Genomic DNA, 20,463 nt, shown 5'->3' with positions numbered 1-20,463 from the left:
CAACTCAACACATTTTTTCTGGGGAGGATAAATAACTTAGAAACACTTCCTTTTCCTGGTAAAAAATACAGTATACTATAGTTTAAATAAATCCTCGCCCCCAAGTCCATCCATCATTCCATCTTGGTTCATTTTCGCTAAAACATAAAATCTACCTATGTCATTTCCATTACATCGTTGTCGAACGTGGTAAAAAAAGGAACAAGAAAAAAAAGAAGAAAAACGGTTTGATAGAGACGCACCAAATGTGAAGTGAGTGAGCTCGGAATGCGTGTGCTGCCTCGCGAAAAGAAGAGGGAAGAAAAATATTCGATATTTTTAGACTTTTAAGTTGCTGTATTACCAGAGCATGCACAACTGTATGAACTCGGACATGGGTAAGTTGGCACTGTGCGCCTGCAGACGGTCGGCATTGTTGCCACAAATTGCAAAATTGGAAATTAAATTGGTAGGATCGAAAAGTAATTGATTTTACATCTGAATGTTTCCATACCACAAGTTTTCCTTTCCTACGATATGGAGGCATGCCAGGGATCCAAACGTTGAATTCTTTGATGTAATTTTTGCAAATGCTTTGAGACTACTTCCAATAAAAATAATCAAAACCTCAGTTTTTACAAAAATTTCCAACATTAAATCCTTGCAACATGTCTCTGTATCACTGAATCATTGTGTATTAATTTTCTTCCTCTTCTACTGAATCATGACATGTTTTTGCGCTTGGCATTTTAAAAATTGGTTCACCTTCAGCGGTACCTTCAGTGGACGAAAATTACAGTCACTAAAGAACGAAGTAATACAATGTACGCAACAGGAATTACCAGCTACCAAAACAGAAACTTCCGGTCGCAGAAACCGGAAACCGAGGAAAATCAGGCAAGGCCTAGCTATAATTATACATATACTATCATTTTTTCTATAGTTTAAGATCCGGCAACATCGAGGAGGCCAGATGTTACTGGGTGTAAAAAAGATAACATTACAGAAACGTGATTGACATGTACAGACGCATGCTTGCCCCCCTCTCCCCGTTCTCGCAAGATTCAGTTGTTGCAAGGCGTTTGGCACTTCAGAACTTGGCTAAGCCCGATTTTTCTTCTGATTAATGGTTTATTTTTAACAAATTAATATTGATCACCGCAACATTGCGTCGCACAGGGGATCCAGTCAATAGGAGAGGTCGGACAAAATTGGAAACTTTGAAAGCTTATAGCTCCGTTCATACAAAACTTTCAGATTCTAGAAGTGGTTATAATTGTTTCCTCGTGAAATTTTCTTCCAGCACCCCTTAAAATTTAAAATATGGCGAAATAAACCTAAAATGTGCAGTTTTAGTCAAGAATTTCATGGCCGACCTCTCCTATTGACTCGATCCATTGTGCGTCGTCGTGCTCGCTACTTGAACGAGTGGGAGGAGACAAATTTCCGGGCGGTCAGGGAATTAGGTTAAAATCATAACGGCTGATCATTATTAATGATAAAATATCGTGGAGACTCGAAGATTATGAGCGAATTTTCGAGTCAAGGAATGCGTCTACACTCGTATTTTTATCGGCCGAAACAACTATTTTTAACCCTCGTTCTCTTTGCAGTCCAATCAGGCGCGGAAATTGGATCGTGATGTTTAAAATGAATAGTGCAGACGTTCACTTCCACACTGAGGAAAGAAGCTGTCTGAGCGTTAGAATGTTGCCGGATTTATCTCGATAGAACATTTATTTATGGAAAAATTTATGGATATTTTCCCCTGAAATTTTATCACCCACACCCTCGATTTATTTTTGAAGACGATTAGACATGTCGGAAATTTCTCTTTGAAAATTAAAATTTTAAAATGCGAAAAATTCGTAATTTTTTAGAAGAAATTTGGCAATGGCCGGGTGCCCATAAGGCGTTTTTACTTTGACTCCAATTCAGTCGTCCTAGCGCGGAGCGCTTGTCGAGGGTCAAAGCGCATGGTAGCCAGGAGGCTCCTGGATTTTTACGGTCCCCCAAGTTCAAAAAATATAGTATAGCATGAAATGTTTCGTGTTTCGAAAGTGTGTTGAAGTTTTCGAAAAAATAGGGCGGCAACTATGGCTCTCGGCCGGGACGCAGTCACAATGCCCATAATTCGCTCCGAGAAGGCCCACGCAATATTTGTTTAACGTCCAATATTTCAGAGGAATAATAAGCGACTAATTTTAAAGACGACCTGGACCTGGGCATGACAATCAGCTTTATCACACCATTAACCTCTTGTTGTTAATTAAGCCCGTTTGTTGGCCGGACACAATGAGAAACTAAAAAAAAAAAGAAAAAGAAAAAATTGAGGTAACTCGGTACGCTTCGTACTTATGGCTGAATCCGCTTTTCTTCGTAATTTCGCGATTGTTCGGATGCAGCCGTCATAATTTCCACTCTGTGCTTGATTGCACCTGCAAGCGTCTTTTTCTTCTTCTTTTAAACGCGAAGCTCCCGAGGGTGACGGATTTGTTTGGAAACATGTCGGAATTAGCGCAACAGGCAGGACAATCGAGGCTTCCTTGATCATTTTTCCCTCGCGGGGGAGGAGTAGGGTAGGTGTGAAGATCGGGTTTCTTTTAATTCCTTGGGTTCAGAGGGGTTCAAGGTGTCGAGTTCTTTTCTTTCCCTTTGTAGAGGGGCTTGCGCATGCTGCACATGCAGAAGACGCACAGCTCTCCTGCAGTGTTTATCCTTTGAACAATATTTAACGCATTTTTATTTACAATTTTAGTATTACTTTTTTACAATTAATGTGGATAAAGGAGGGTTGCCGGCGATTTGGAATACCGGAAAAGCTAAGGTAATCGAGGTGACCGGGAAAGGATAGGGACTTTCTGACCCATCTACTAATCACTAAACACATCACTGATCTTCCAACTGATACCCTTTATGGTCTTTTCAGTGTTGTGATCTTTTAACCAGCTACTGAATGCCTTCTACCATAATTGGATCTTTAAACAGGAAACTTTAGTCCAAGTTTAGCGAAAGTCAGCGTATTCTTTTTAAAAACCAAATAGATGGAAATTTTGTTCGAAGGTCTAGGAAAGTCAGGGAATTAAAAAATTTGAGAAAAGTCAGGGAATTTGAAGATCAAGTATCATGGCAACGCTGATAGAGATGAAACTATTCTCATAATTGGACGTATTTATGCTGAAAGGAACTGTGTTACACGCAAACCCTATGCCCATTAGAATACGCCCAAACGTAGCCCGAAAAAGCCCTCTTGCTTAAAACTATTCTATTGGTGCAATTGTAAGATCACATTGTTATCAAAGTGATACCATATTGGCACCTTGTTGGTGAGCGAAACATTAGAATCATGGTGCCGTGTGACGCCACTGCAGCAAAATGAAACCAGTGGTATCAACATGATTTTAACATTGTACCATGTCCGTCACTATTGGACAATTTTACCAATTTGCTACCATTTCGACACTATCTCTCCACCATGTTATTGATGTCATTATGGCACCAAATATCACTCGCCAGCAATTGCGTTTTTAGCAGGGGTTGACCCGAAAGCGAACAGCTTTGGCCAAGCAGGAGAGTGTCGTCGGGCCATTGGGTGTCTGTAGAGGACCTGCATCGAAACCATACCATGGCGCTGAGTCAAAACCGCGCAGATCCATATCTTCTTGCTTATCGAGTTAGGCGATTGTTGGAGAAGGAAGTAGCACGCTGCCTTGCCAAGGAAAAACGCCGTATGAACATTCGAGAGTTGCCAAATTTCCCTTGATAAAACATGTATTTTTGGCAGCATTCATGCATATTTTTCCTTGAACATTTTTAGATATATTAGATTAAATTGCGTACAATTTTGTGTGAAAATTTTGGAAAATAATATTCGCTTTTTTTCAGTGAATTCATGATCTATCAGAGGAAATTTGGCAACTTACGAATGTTCATAAGGCGTTCTTCCTTAGCACGGCAGCATGCTGCCGTGCTAGGGAAAAACGCCGTATGAGCCTTCAGAAGTTGCCAAATTTCCTCCGATAAAAACTGAATTTACTGAGAAAATTGTGAATATTCGTTTCCAAAATTTTCACATAATTTTGTATGCAATTTAATCTAAAATATCTACATATTTCAAGGAAAAATACGCATGAATGTTGCCAAAAATACATGTTTTATCAAGGGAAATTTGGCAACCTCACGAATGTTGATACGGCGTTCTTCCTTAGCACGGCAGCATGGGTGGGTGGGACCGAGACGCAGCGCGTCGCGACGCGGCGGTACAGCCCGAATATGATAATCAGGGCCCAGGCCCAGGCGAGGCCCACGCGAGGGCTGGGCGCGGTCGTCTGATCTTGGAGCACCGAAAGGAGCTCGGTATGTCACTCATTGTCAGGCTAATTGATCGCTGCCGCCACCGCCGCCGCGACGCGCCCGCCCCAAGTTTTAGGAAGAGGCGACAAATCAAAAAGTTCACAAGTAGGCGATGAAAGTTGTTTACCGAGGGTCGTCGACCTTCGGCGTCGTCGTAGCTCAGGCTCGTCCCTTTGGAGGGAGTCAGACATTTCGGACCTGGAGCCGTGAGCTGTCACCAGTACCTATATGGGGAGAGGACGGGCATGTCGGTAATTTGGAGGTTAGGTCATGGAGCTTTTAGGGCCCGAAAGGGCAGCCAACCTTTGAACTTCAATTATCCAGAATGATTTTTCGTTACAATGGAGTTGTTGCATGTGTGAGGAATTTGCGATTTGACTATGGATTCTTATGTGAAAGTTCGCGAGAAACACGATGGTGCCACTGGTTTTCTCTGAAACGAGCGCTTTTCTTGAGCTTGGGAGTTGATTTCAGAGAAAACCAGTGGTACCGTCGTGTTTTTCGCGAACTTTTACTTAAGAATTTATGGTCAAATCGCAAATTTCTCACTCATGCAACATTTTCATAGTTACGACCCTTTGTAAAGCACATATTTCACTTAATTTTTGTGCTCGTTGACTCATTTTTGCTGGAAGACACTCATCACTTATGAACATTCGTGAATATTTTTAAAATTATGTTTTCTATCTAGTGTTTTAACTGGTTTGTCTTTCAGTGAATAGTGCACAGGAAGAGGTGCATCATGTAGCAGCGCCAGAAACGAATTTTAAAAAGGATATGGAACTTCAGCGATCACACGATATGAAGAAGTCGCGCTTTGTGCTTTCAAATGATATCGTGAAGTAACATCTTCATATTTTTTGAAAAATATTAAAAAGCATTATTTTTTTCATTTTTTAATCAGATTTAGTTTCCCAGTCTCTTTAAGGAAAAAAGCAGCCCTGCAATTTTTCAAATATGGTATGAGGCAAGGAACCTCATGATTCGAAAAAAAGGAATTCTCATAATTATTATCAAAGCAGGAGTACCCTCATTTCCTGACACTAGCACGTGGTTTTCGCTTAGTCATGAGTCGATGTCATGCAAAGAGGACTTCGGGTTCCCCGCACCAAGAAAAACGGTAGTCGGTGACTTAACCTCCCGTGACGTCACCCATCTCGGCTCTCGGAGCGGGTGCCAAGCCCACGGAGCTGAATCACCATTCACCTCAGTGACTTCATCTTTTATTTATCAGATTCTCATTTTCTTCCTTCCTTGTTTATGCTAACGAGACCTCGTAAATTGCTCTCACTTCTTTTCCTTTTTTCGTGCTCGCTTATTTGAGACAAGAAATAATATCTAGAGTGACCTATGATTCTGGGCAAGAAAGCTCAGCGGAAGTGAGGCCGGAACGTTTTTAAGTTGCATGTCCGGGACATTAATATAATGAAGTAAAAGAATGTCCTATTCAGTAAAATGTAAGAGTACGCCATAACTATAGCGTTAGTTAAAAAGAACTCTTTTAAAGTCGGCTCTTCTTTTTATTGCTGCTATATTTATGGCTTGCTGCTTATTCTCTTGTTTTATTTTTGCTTATTTTTATGCTCTATATTATTTGGCTTTCCAATGCTTCAGCTCTAATTGAATTGCTAGTAAGCTTTGCTGGCGTTACTTTTCTCAGTCTAGCTACATCGCTGATTTCGCTTTAACCTGTGCTCTTTTAGCTACTAGCTATTGCTTCTTTTATATAATTTATATCTTTTTCGCTTCCTTAAGCTTATCATTGCTTGCTGCTTGTGTATTCTGCCTGCTTCTGACTGCTATTTATGCGGTATTTGCTGACTCTGTTCTTTCTTGCTAAATGCTTGCTCTCATCTATTAATGTGCTTTGCTACATTTTCTTTGCTTCATATGCTTTCCTTTAGGCCATTTCTAGCTAACTGGTCATATGCTTTTTTTTTTCATCTTATGCTGCTTCTGTCTTTCTAAGCTCTATTTATTGCTTCCTATTTGCTTCGTATCAGGCTAGCTTGCTTTTTTTTCTAACCTCTCTTTTTCATGCTTATCTATGCATTTATGCTTCACTAAGCTCGCTATTTTTAGCTGCTTTTGCTGCTTTATCTTGCTTATATGCTGTTCTTTGCTACGCTTTGTTTAGCTTGCTGGCTTTTAATACTTTTTTTTACTTTGCTAAATTCTGTTTTTGAGCCCTGGTTTTTGTATGCTGCTTAGCTCTTGCTTTTCCACTGCTTATAGGCATCTCCTTGCTGCTTCCTCTATGCCGGCTTTCTTTATATTTATGCATCTATAGTCTCCTCTAGTCTTTTACTTTGACTTCTGCAGCTTCTTCATTGGCTTTTTGCATCTATCCCTATTGTCCTATTTTCCTGTCCTTTACCTCTGCATGCTGGCTAGTCGCTTATATGCACTTCTCTTCTCTGTATTTGGCTTTTTTTTAATAGCTTTTTTATCTTATGCTGCTTCATGGCTTTTTTTTTGTGATATTGATTTTTCTTTTCTTCTTGCTCGTTATATGCCTCTATGCTTTTCCAAACATCTCATCTTTCCTTCTTTTATGCTCTATGCTCCTCTGTTCACTGACTTCGTTTATCTATATCTGCTTCTGTCATTTTCTTTGCTTATTTTTATTGCTTCAAACTGTATTTTGCTACTCGCTCGCTCATCTTTCATGCTTTCTTGGAGCTGCAACTGCTTATGGCTTGCTGCTGCTTTCTGCCTTTCTATTATGCTGCACTTATTTGCTTATCATCTTCTCTATTTTTTTCTTATTTTTATGTGCCCATTACCTTTGCTCGCACCTCTTATTGCTTTTCTTCTATTTTATATGCTTTGCTGCTTAGCTATTTATTGCTTTGCTAACTTAGGCGCTGCGTTTTTTGCTAAGCTTTGCTTTGATTCTCGTATTATGCTATTAATCAGCATGCTATTATCTCTAAACAATTGCTTCTTTAATGTGGCTGAGCTGTTTTAAACTAATAACTCTTTTCTTAATTTGGCCTTGCATTGCGCTTCTTTAATTTTGTTTTTTGCTTATTTTTAATTAATGCTGCTATTGAGCTCTTCTCGTACTTGCATTAATTTTTGTTCTTATACTGCTTAGCTGCTTTGCGTCAGAACCCTCTATTACTTGCTATTCTTGTTTGCTCTGTGCTGTTAGCTTATTTTTTCTTTTTTATGCTACATTCTTATATGCTCTATGGCTGTCTTTTTCTTTTTAAGCTTGCTGGCATATCATTTTGCTATACAATGCTACTATGCTTTATGCTGTTTACTATGCTTTTTCTCATATGCTATTTGCTCTACTGCTTGCTGCGTTGCTATCCCTGCATTAATGCTCACTTTTTTCTATGCTGGCTTAATTTACTATGCTTTCCTAAACTATATTTGCTGTGTCTCAGCTTTCAGCTTTAAGCTTTATTTTTTTTTAGCATTTTTTTTGCTCCTATCTTTTTTACGCCTTTGCTTTTGTTTTCCTCATTAGCTAGAGCTAAGCTATTGCTTAGCTCTATATTGCATGGCTCAAGCTATATGCATCTTGCACTATGGTCTATGGCTTATAAGCTACTGCTTCTTTATGCTTTCTATCTATTTATGCTTGGCTAGCCAGGCTATAATAACTTTTTGCTTGTATCCTTTTTCTTTTTGGCTTGGCTTGTTTGCTTATGCTATCTATCTTTTCTTGCTCGTTCAAGCTCTCTTGCTTTGCTATTTCTACATGCAACTCTCTTGCTTATGGCTTTACTTATGCTATGCACATTATGCTATTTAAGTCTTAATGCTTGCTCTATGCTCACTTATTTTACACTCATACGATCTCTTGGCTCTGCCTCCTTTTTTGCTTGCGCTTCTTTTGTTTCTCTTTTGCTGAGTTTGTGCGGTCCGCTATGCTTAAGCTGGCTTTCTTCTTTTTTGCTCTTTCTGCTTGCTGTATCTCTATTCGCCTCGATTTCCTTTTTTACAGCTTATATTAATGCTTATATTGCTTAACCTTTTTCTAGCGCTTCATGCGTGCTTTGTACTTTTATTATACTTTTATTAGCTTGCTTGCTATGCTTGCTGTAATGCAGTTGTCTATGCTTTAGAGCATCTGCTTTATGCTTTTTTACTCTTGCTTTTCATAGCTATCTAATGCTATTAGTTTCCTAGTTATGCTCTGCTGCTTTTTTATGCTCTATCATTTATGCTCTGTTACTTTGTCTTTACTTGGCTTGCTGCTGTTCTATTTTTTCTTTTCCTCTTGCTTAAGCTTTAAAGCTTCTTCATCTGCCTCAGCTATTTCTCTTTAACTTGCTTTGCTTGTACTTCTTTTATGCTTATCTTTTTTGCTGCTAGCTTTCCATTTGCTAATGCTAGTTACATATCCTTATGCTGAGTTTATTCGCTGCTGCATGTCCACATGCTGCTTATGCTGCTACTCTTTCTAGCTGTTCGCTCTTTTTTAACCTTTCCTGCTCATCTTGCTTATAGCTCCTATTATGCTAATGCTTACTAGCTCTTTTTTCTTCTTGCTATGCTGTGCTTTGCTACTGCTCTGTGCTAGTCATAGCTTCTTTTCCATCTTTTGCTTTCTCTATATGCTAATGCTATGCAGCTTCTTGCTTTTTTATAGCTTCTCCGCTGTTTTCATTAATTTCTTATACTTGCTTTTTTTTCGATTTTTATGTATCTTTTTTAGCTACTCTTTTTATTCTTCTTGCATACGCTGCTATTAATAGCTTCATTTGCTTATTGCATTCTGCTCTAAACTTATCCTAGCTTTTTGCTCTTTTCTTATTCTGCTCAAATTGCTTCTTCTTATTCTGCTGCTCTATCTCTAAATCTGCTCTATCATGCTTCCGTATCGCTTGCTCTAATTAACTTAGTGATGCTGCTCTATGCTCTTCTTTTTTTTATTTGCTTTTTCTGCTTTCTTAGCCTTATTGGCTTTGATGCTTTTGTAATATTTTCTGCGTCTTCTCTGCTTGCTTCCATGCTTAACTGTTATGAGCCTTTACATTTTCTAGTTTTTATATTATTTGTTTTATTATGTTGCTCTGCTCTATTTCTTTCTGCTATGCTATAAAAACTTTATATTCTGTATGCTCTATCTATTGCTGTGCTTTATTTTCAACATTTTCTGCTGCTGCCTTTGCTTAATCTTATCTCTTGCTTTTTTTAATGCATTGCTTTCTAATGTCTCGCTTTCTTGGCTTTTTTGTGCAGCATTCCACTACTTTTATACTTGCATGTCATGCTTCTCTTCTCCTTCTTCTTTTTGCTTGCTTTTAACTGCTCTTGCTTAATGCTGCTAACTGCCTGCTGAAGTTCTTTTACTTAGCCTCTATTAATTACTATAATGCTTTCTTGTTCTTTGCAGCTTTGACTTATGCTGTTTATGCTTGGAGCTGCTTAATTATTTGTCTTTTTAGATGGTGGGGGGGGTGGGGGGGTGTGGGGGGGGGTTAGCTACTGATTTAATGCTCTTCTTTGCTTATGCTCTTTTAATATGCCTTATTCATCTTTTGTTCTTCTGCTTTATATCATGGCATATTAGCACTATATTCCTCTATTGCTTACTAGCTTTTTTCATTTCTTCTTTTCTCTGTTCTTATGCTGCTCTGCTTCCTTTTATGTTTATGCATTGGCTATGCTTTGCTGCTTTTTTTCTTCTACTTGATGCTGCTTTTACTTCTTTTTTAATATGCTATGCAGTATCTTGCTATTTCTCCTATTTTGCTTCTGCAGCTGCTGTCTCTTTCTATTTTATTTTTAGCTTTTACATATTCTATATTATAGCTTTGCTTTTGCTTAATGCTAATGCTGCTTTATTTTTTGTATTTATTCTTATTATTTCTATTTGCTGCTCTCTTCTCCTCGCTTTTTCTCTATTTTATTTTTTTTCTAATAACTAAGCTCTATACTTCGCTTATTATAGCTATGCTTTTATTATTATTGGCTTTTATGCTTTTATGCAGGCTTCTATTTCTTTCATGTTATATTTGCTGCTTTTTAGCTTGGTAATGCTGATATGCTGCTATTGCATATATGCTTCTTAGCTATAATTTATAGCTGCTTTTTATAATATTAATATCTTACTGCTATGCTTTAGCTTAGCCGCTTCCTGCTGTTAGTTGCTTTATCTTTTTTGAATATCTTTTCTTGCTTTTCTTGATGTTTGGTTTTTAACTTTTCTTCATAATACTTCTTATAGCTTTGCTTTCTTTATATATATCTTTGCTTTCTAACTTTATGCTATGCCTTTACTTTCTATTTTTGCTATTTTTATGCTCTTTAGTCTCATGTCATAATTTAGCTGTCTGCATGCTTATTTTCTTGATCTTCATAGCTTTGCTTGACTTTTATATTCTTGCTGCTTTTGCTTTCTTTTCTTCCTTTGCTGGCGCGCTTTGCTCTCACTTTTATGCTTTATCATTGCTCTCTGCATTTTTTATGCTTATTATTTCTGATCGGCTAATTTTTATGCTTGTTCTAGGTAGCATGCTATGCTTCTGTACGCTCTTCTTTAATTTTGACTCTGCTTTATCTTTGCTAAGTTCTCTTATATTATTCTCTTATAATTAAGTCCTTCTCCGCTTTTATGGTCTATTTAACTGTTAAATGCTCTAGTTTTGCTTATTGGACTTCATTCTTAATTGCTGTGCAGCTATTTGATTATGCTATTATGCTGTCAGATATTCTTTGATTATGCTCATTTTATAGCTGCTTCTGACTTATATTATTACTTGTCTTTTTGCATGATACTATGTTTTTGCTTGCTTTTTTTTATAAACAAATTCTCTTAGCTTTTTTATGCTTGCTTGCTTATGCGTTATTTATGCTTAGCTTTTTTTAGCTTTCAAATATTACTGTGCACTTAATGCCCCCCGTTTTTGCTTATGTATTGCTTCTAGTGCCGTGCTCCCTTTCACATACCTAATTATCTGCTTGCTCTATTTCTATTCTGTTATGCTTTGCTCCTTATGCTCGCTTTATTTTTAGCTCTTTTATGCAATCTTCTGGAAGCTTGCCTATTTCTATATAGGCTTAGCTCAGTCATGCATTACTTTGCATTTTTCATAGCTTTATGTCCTTTTTTTTTGCAATTAGTGCTGGTATGCTCTATTCTATGATCTTCTGAGCTAAGCACGAGACCTCGTAAATTGCTCTCACTTCTTTTCCTTTTTTCGTGCTCGCTTATTTGAGACAAGAAATAATATCTAGAGTGACCTATGATTCTGGGCAAGAAAGCTCAGCGGAAGTGAAGCCGGAACATTTTTAAGTCGAAGTCCGGGACGTTGATATAATGAAGTAAAAGAATTTCCTATTCAGTAAAATGTAAGTGTACGTCATAACGATAGCGTTAGTTAAAAAGAACTCTTTTAAAGTACCATTTCAAGCTCGTTTCCCTGGCGATCTAAATTAGAATTTTTCTCTCCATTGATCTACCGTTCCGGTTTTTGTTTATACATTTTAAGTACAAGAAATTCATATTAGGCACTTCATCATAGCCTGTTTCTATTTTCCTCTCTAAAAAATGAGCACGTTTTAAGAACGGTGCATGATTAAATATGAACGTTGCCTTAATCATCTATGTGTACTATCCCTTCAAATTTTGGAGAGACGAAATTAACCGTATCTTTCCGTCTCTTTCCTCGGCAGCATTAATTTGAATCCATGAATGCTGTATAAGCAAAAACTATAACAAACCCTTACCCTCGAAAACCAAACCAGCAATGGGATTAATGCCAAACCGGTTCGTTGACCTTAACGTGTTGATTAGAGAACAGCGCAAGGGCGCAGATATTCCGTAGGTCAGGGCAGATGAAAAGAAACTGACAAAGATTAAGTTAAGCCAGACGGATGTCTCCAGAAGGGTTGCCAATGAGAGGGGAGTTTCATGGGACAACGCTTGCATTATTAGCGGAAGACATGGCATAGTGCTTTAAGAAATCATACTAATTGATTCTTAATATCTTATTGTGAGCTAGTCAAGGTTGCACCTTTTCTTGAACGGGGGTTGGCCAAAAAAGCGCATCGTGGATATTTCGAGACAGGGTGCATATGAACCTCCCTTATTATTTAATTTCATTCATTTGGAATATGTCTGCATCACCTGCGTTTGAGCGTTCACAGCTAATGCATTTGTTTAACATACCATCACGCTGCAAGTTTTTATTTTCAAGACTTGCGAGTAAAATACGACATTTGCGCTTTGAGTAAAGACACATTTTTCTTCACACTGGAAAAAAAAACCACATTGGATCTAGAGTCCAGACTCTTAAAAACATCGACAAGAAATAAATACTCTTGATTCAATCGGATTTTTGCTTAAATCAAGAACCAAGCCTCCTCTTAATTTGAGCGGATTTCCTTTTGATTTAAGCAAAAATCTGATTGAATCAAGAGTATTTTTTCTTGTCAATGTTTTCAAGAGTCTGGACTCTAGATCCAATGTGTTTTTTTTTCCAGTGCAGGAAGAAAATTTAGTAATTATATTTTACCTTGAGACATCTAGGAATCACGACAAAATCTATTTTCTAACTTCTAGTATATGAAGAGCCTAGAACACGCAGCTTCGTGTAAATCGGCCGTGTAAATAGATTTTACCTCTACCACCAATGAAAAATTGTTGTAGCAATGACTATAATATTTGAGAGTGAGTCATCTTCCGAAGACGCTTTCTATTGAACAACTGCGCAACATCCTGTTTCTCATTAGAATTAACAAGTGAGCCCCAGTATAGACAAGGAAACCAAAACATAGTGTGGGCGGTGCAGTGAGTTGTTGACTCAACTTTTGTCAACAAAACATGAGGATGAGTCGACCAGAGGGATGGAGGGAGAGTAAACACTGAAGTAGGTGAGACCGGACCACTCTTTAAATAGTGAATTAACCTCAAGTAAGGACTGTAATTACAGATGAAACTATAGGCGACGGGAAACCGGAAATGTTGCCAGTTTTCAAGAAAGTCTCAACGAAAAGGAGAAAGCTTTCAAATGGTTGTCTAAAACAATGTTTATAATATTATCTCTCTTTATCTTTGATTTTTGATAGAACAATTGGAAGCGGAATTTAGAATTTTCCTGTGTGTATATGATCTTCATTTTGTCACTTTTTTGTCAGCATGGGTGCTTTAACAGTGCAGAGGAAAACTTTTTAGAATTTCTAAAGCCTTATTTTGCCGAATAGAAAAGTGCAATCTCGTTCTCATTGCCCCTGTGCGAGACATTGGCATCGCTTACTTTTCTTCCTCTGCGTTTAAGTCTCCGTAAATGCGCCTTTAGCAGTTTTAAATGACAGACCGCGGTTTTTAAAAATTCGATAGTATGTTTGAAGTCTTCAAAATTTCTGCGATACATAATGGAGGATCTTGACAATTTTTTTGCCAACGCTGCATCGCACACTCCATCTCAATGTGAAATTCCTTTCGATACCTTTAAAAATCGAGGTGTCTGCATTAGGTTTTCCGTACGCTCGATAGCACCCAATCCTTAGGGCCGCCTGACAACGACGCATAGAAGCGTAGACCAGTCAACCGGTCATGCCAGTCCAGTCTGGCCTAAGCAGTGTTGCCCCCGTGTCCGAAAAAAATTGACTGCTTATGAGGCCTCGGGAAATTTTTCCCACAGTTTGACAACACCGGGCGGGAAAGCCGTGGGTCCAGCCAAGCGAGTCCCATTCATGAACGCATTTGCGCCTCGGGAGCTTTGGAAGAAGAAGAAAGTGGAAAGAGGGAGGAAAAAAGAGTCCGTAAATCTCGTCTAGACGCGGCTGGTGGCTCAAGCGCATTTGCACTCGCGAGTAAACCCGTGCATAAAACCAGGCATGCGATCGGAGCCCAGATTGCGAGGAAGTTGGGAACTCGCAAGCAAGTCTCCGCGAATGCGATTCTGCTTGTATGCGTGTGCGGCACACGCCGAATTCGCTATCACCGAGACGATTGTGCTCGCTGAGTAATGAGATCGAGGAATTGTTGGCTTGGTAACAATGGGTTTGACTGTTAATGGGCCGTGCTTAGGATGAGGCTGAAAGTTGGAGACACTGGAGATTTGAAATGAAACGGGGAGACCGAATTCTTTGATCTACATGCTTAACAGGTTCCAGGTGTTATCATTATAATCATCACAAAATCTAGCAAATAAAATTATGCTATCGGAAGGAGACTTGCGACAGTTTGCGAATACAAGCTTTCACCTTCCAAGTGATCACTTTAAGGCACAGAATCAAACATCTTTAAGTTAATTTCAGAGCAATCCATCGTTTATTTTGCCGAAACAGGGACGCGTAAAGTTTCAGAATCCCTTGTTTACACGTACTCCATAGCTGTGCAAGTTTAAATGGACCGCGTTTAACAGAAAGGAACCAAGCCACATCAGCCATTGCCAAATTTAGCTTGGTAATTCAATTTTTTACGAGAGAACGTTTGTGTGGATTCCTTTAAAAATTTTAAGGAATTTGCTTCGTAGTCTGGAGAAAATTCACTGAAATTTGCACTAAAATCCGCTCAACCGTTTTTATGTAAAAAATGTCATGTCCCAATTAAATTTGGCAATAGCTGATGTGGCTTGGTTCCTTTCTGTTAATCGCGGTCCCAATATGTTTTAGGTTGTGCCATTTCCCCTTTAATGGACCACTAGACAAGGTACGAATTTAAGCATTCTGATACATGTCTCTTAACCAGAATTTCACGTAGAAAACGATTCACACAACGAAAATTACGGAAACCAACTCCTAACGAAGATATTAACGTTTTTATTTCACATTAGTTACGAGGAATTTGAACTGGCCGCTCACAAGAAACTCAAAGCTCTACGTGAGTCAAATCGCGCACTACAATGGTTTCAGCAAGCTTCTCAATCGAGCAATGTTCATTTCCCACCATGTGTTGTTCAAACTATAAGTAATTTGCTATAGCTGAGCCAAAGCGTCAAGACTGAGGTTGCCAGATTTTTATATCGCTGAGACGTTTATGATAACGTTTAGCGCGCGATGTGAATGACGTAGAGCATTGAGTTTTCATGAGCGGGTGGTTTCAATTCACGCATTAAGAATCATTAAATATCTTTGTACGGAGTTAATTCCGGTAATTTTTGTTGTGCGTATCGTATTCTACGTAAAATTTTGGTTAAGAAACATGTATCAGAATGCTGAAATTCGTACCTTATCTAGTGGTCCATTGAAAACTGAAAACTCTGCTATCGCCGGAGGGCTCAAATCCTAAATTAAAAGTATATGCCAGTCTTTGGTTTAAATAAACATCGTAATTCCAATGAAGTATCCCCAAACCTCTTAAAGTTTCAAAAAACACAACGGTACTTCTATAACCATTAAATGCATGCCATGTATGACAACCCTGCGCCCCTCGCATATACACGATCAGAGTGAAGATTAAGCGTTGCATTGCGCGAATGCCAAATTTGAAATTTACGAGCCCCTCCCTCCTCCCCGTCTCCGTCTAGCGTCGAGAGCTTTTGTCGTGAGCGAGAGAGAAATAGATCTCGTGTTCCCCTCGCGGTGGGATACACAGCTCTGCGGCTGCGGACAAGCCCTATTTCATTGCGCACATTTTGAACAAACGCTCTTCCGATTAGTTTATCGTCATAATCTGCATAACCTTGCAAAACTATTCTGCCACTCTAAGTATAAACGCCGTATACGCATTCAAATGTTGCCAAATATCCTCGTTTAAAATATTGATTTTTGAAGAGAGTTATGAATATTTTCCCTCAAATTTATAGGCTCTTTAGATACTTTCACGAACAAAATCCTCTGAAAAATCTGAGAAGAAATATTCAAATACTTTTCTGAAAATTCGTGATTTGTCAAAGGGAATTTTGCAACGCCTGATGGCTGATCGGCGTTCTTACTTAGCACGGCGGTATTTGCGTTGGTCGTGTACGTAACTATATCCCCAGGTATGATCGAATCTATAAGTGTCATGGTCATTTTCGACGGTATCTAATAATTGCCAATTTTTAATCCAACAAATTTGTAGACTTACTGTCCTTAGGGATTGTGGGTGAATACGATGGATGATATCATCAACTGCGTTAGTAGAAATATGTATTTCGGTCTCATTGAATGCTGCAAACTGCTCATAGAACAGCTGCTGCAAGTGCGGGTATTATTCACCGCGACATCAGTGTGAAGAAATCACTGGATGGTTTATCGCGTCGGATGACGTCATAATTGCAAAAAACTGCGATCGCTGTCACATCAATCAATTTGATGCCTTGAAGCGCTAATCCCTAAAGGCAAGGCTGCTGTGTTGTTCAAAATGTCACATCATAATTTTTAGCATGAGCACCTAACGTTCATGTGTGAACGAGTCACAGATTCTTTACGTCATAACATCACTATTCTTTGTAGAAACGACGCACAAGGTCTGAAATGGTGTTTTGATCACGCGGCTGGTGGAATTGTGCGAACCAAGCTGAGCTTACGCAGCGCTTTTTCAAAGAATTTCTCGATTCATGGAATCCACACGGAAAATTTTTCACCAGAGGTTCTATCGGAACGCTCTGTTCGTACATTATTTTTCTCATCGGATTAATTTTCCATGCCACTGTAGTTTCGATGGGCCATTTAGAACTCTGGTTGTCTCCTTAAGGAGTTCAACGTGGAAAATATTAACTGGGCGTTCCTGTAGGGACTACAAGAACGTCCTATTGAATTTCTTTTTGAGGCAATCAGAGTATCGATGTCCCGATGGGAGTATTGTTGGGAAATCTATTGTTTCACCGGGACAGCCGGAAATTTGGTTGCCTCATATAGGAATTCAACGCGGAAAATATCAACTGGTGCTTGCTGGCTGATAGTTGACATTTATAGACAAAGGAGGGAACAAGGATGAGGAAGGATCTTATTCGTAGCAGCGGGTGGTTATAATGAACATTGGAGGTAGGTAATAGACTAACGAACTGCAACCTACGAAAAACCTTAAAATTAGTCTATTTTTCACCCACTTGGTCTTTACGAACTACCTATATTTCAACCAATAGGATTGCTCCATACTTCCTATGTCCTCTTTGTCTATCGCGTTGTCTATTAAATTCAACCCTCAGCCCACAGTTGCAGTTTAAAACAGGCATAGGGCACAAATATGGGTGTGTAGAACTTGGGCGTGAAATATTATGAAGTCATGCGTCACAAGCCAACCTTCTGATGCGCAAAGACCTTCCCTGGGCCTGGGAGAATGCAAGATTAACCAATAGGATTGCTCCATACTTCCTATGTCCTCTTTGTCTATCGCTTTGTCTATCAATTTCAACCATCAGCCCTCTGTAGACATTACAGGACATTTCTTTTCATGCAGGGTGTGGAGCCGGGGTGCCGTTAAAACGGAGCAAATAGCAGCGGAATGAGTCCCTGTGGCCTAATTGAGGCTGAAATTAGCGGCCGGGCTGCGGTGGCGGTGGCGGTGGCGGCGAGCTGGGCGTTGAATTCCGGATCCGTACTCGACTCGACGAGCGGATCAATTGCTAAGGTCAATAACCACGCCTCGGCAGCGCCTTCTCCCGGCCCACAGTGGAACTAACCATCCAGGCGAATCGGATATTCAAATTTTAACTGGAACTCCGTCTTTCGATGTATATTCTGTCCCAATGAATTATTAGGTGTACTGGACATGGAAACTTTTACGGGAGAACCAATTTTTAAACTTCTACGTTTCAGGTGAAATGATAAGCAGTCGAATGATAGCGTCACCTTCCGGGCAGAATATAGCAAGATCCGTTTGCTTTTAAAACATCGAGTTGCCAATCTTCTCCTTCTTTTCCAAATTGTTATAGAAAAACTTTTCAATAAAATCACTCAAAATTTCTGATTAGTATTTTTTTTGTCATCAAAGTTGATCCCTGAAATTTTCATGAAAGTATGTGTAAAAGTTTTAAAGAGAAAACTTAAGCACTAATGTTGAAATGTCCGGCATCTAGAACTTTTAGAAGCGTATATGGTGCCTGTAATATTCTGTCTATTACCCATGTAGAGAGAGGACGAATAAGTCGGTAATTTTGAGGTTAGGTAATAGAGCTTCTAGGGCCAACCTGTAAATCCAATTTTTCCAGAATGATTTGTTATTAAAATTGTTGAAGATGGGCAGCGACATTTTTTGTTGAAGAAGATTAGCTGCCTTTGTTGGCCCTAAGAGCGCCATATTCCGTCATGTCCGTACTCTATCTATATGAGTACTCTAACTCTGTCTGGAAGAGGACGAGATGAGCTTTCAAAGTTCCCGCAACATGATCTACCTTTCCCACTGATCGGCTCCACTGCGCGGCGCGGACGGTGGGGTGTCGCACACTGCCTCATGCCTCATGAGTGTCGAGTGCGATGTGTCCAGTTTTCGTACTCTGCAATCCACCAGCACCAACCGAGCCTCAATAAAACAGCAATTACCATTCATCGCCGCGTTAATTGCCCGCGGGACTCCAGCTATAGGGTTAGGAACATCGGCCGGAGGGAATGTGGTATCGCCGGGAGCGCTGTTCACTTATTGAATCTAGTGTAGAGTGCCAACGGAAGGAGGAGGTATAAGTAGGCATTACACTGGGGGAAAAAAAAAAAGTCCGCCCGTGTAAGTCGTACTTATGGGCTGCTCAGACATACCGTTCGCTTTCTGGGCTTAGAGGCCGAAAGTTCCGGATGTAACACGCGGAGCAGCTGAAGCTACGGCTCCAGCAGCCGGACCTTTCTCTTTCCGGGCTCAGAGGCCGAAAGTTCCGGATGTAGCACGCGGAGCAGCTGAAGCTACGGCTCCAGCAACCGGACCTTTCGCTTTCCGGGCTCAGAGGCCGAAAGTTCCGGATGTAGCACGCGGAGCAGCTGAAGCTACGGCTCCAGCATCCGGAACTTTCAGCCTCTGAGCGCAGAACGGATGGTATGTCTATAAGCCCATAACTTTTTTTCAGTGTATAGGACAAAAGAACTTCATTTCTGAGGAATGAAGATTTTGCATGTTGTTTTGAGGAAGGGCGAAGAAACCTCTCAACGAAGCGTCGTGATTGGTCGCGTGCGAAAATGGGCAGGTCTCAAAAATGGGTTTTAAAAATGCGAAAGCGGAGCAGGTCACTTGTTTTCTGCCAACTGACGGTCAAAAGCCAAAAAAAGATTGTATCATAGAAAATTTTGAGAAGGAGGGATTTTTAGAGAGGGAAGACCAATATTTTTCTGCATACCTGGTTTTGAGTACTTTTAAGCACACAAGCAAAATTTGTAATTTTGTTCGTCTTAATGATTGCAATAAGAACTTTCCCAGAAATTTAAAATTACTCGGAAAAGTCCTCGTGGATTCCCGGCTGAAATCTTCTTTCCCAGGAATTTTTGACATACTCTCACGCATGCACATGTACACGGAAATGTACTTTTTTCCCGTCAGTTCGCTTTGGCAACATGCTGTTGTTCGCGATGGTTAGATCATCTCGGGTGCCATTAGTCCGTCAATATTCTGCACCGAGTCGGTCGCGCGTAGATGGGAAGGCAAGTTTCACTCAGCTACGCTGTTAATTACCCGACCAGTGCATATGATATGAGTAGGATATGATAGGTCGGTAGGTCATGTCGTGGCCTGCCACTCGGTTGGTGTCTGAATCAAATGAAACATGTTAATAAATGATATTAATGATTCTCAGATCAGAATAATAATCGTTCGTGTATTTCAACTTCATGCGCCTTGGGTTAAACTCCGTAACCTTTTTGCTGTTTTCGTTTCTTGTTTTATACTGTCTCGAATTTTGCGATGTATCGTGTTTTACCATCTGGCGTATGAAACAGTTTGGGGATTGATACTGCTTCTGAAAAATGCAAATTCAGAAGATTTTAGAGGATTCTCTAAGAGAGAAGGAACAATTTCTCGGGGTGGGGGGGGGAGAATATTTCCCCAAGAAACCTCCCTAAAAAACTTTTTCCCCTCCCCCAATTTGAAAGTTGAAGAGCAGCTCCTCAGAAAACCCCTCACTGGGCAGTGGGCAGTTGGGCACCCCTGCTTTGAAAAAAATACACTATTTTTCCATTCATTCGTAGAATTCGTATGATTAGGTCACGGTATTTTCTCAAGGGCGAACCATCCTGACTCACTTTCATAAGTGATAGCCGAAAAGGCGCGGCCTGCAACGCGACACGACTCGGAAATCGACTTTTTCTCCTATTTCGTAG

At 39.7% G+C, this 20,463-nt stretch overlaps 1 protein-coding gene across 2 annotated transcripts in view; it reads left to right on the top strand.

The window, feature by feature from the left end:
• The window catches only part of LOC109044113 (protein amalgam), a 381,462-nt gene that overhangs the window by 71,371 nt on the left and 289,628 nt on the right, over nt 1-20,463 (top strand). The window lies entirely within an intron of this gene.

This window comes from Bemisia tabaci, chromosome 7 (genome assembly GCF_918797505.1).
Source record: "Bemisia tabaci chromosome 7, PGI_BMITA_v3".
Taxonomy (NCBI): domain Eukaryota; kingdom Metazoa; phylum Arthropoda; class Insecta; order Hemiptera; family Aleyrodidae; genus Bemisia; species Bemisia tabaci.
The sequence above is the reverse complement of the archived record's forward strand: the minus strand, read 5'-3'. Positions and strand labels throughout refer to the sequence as shown.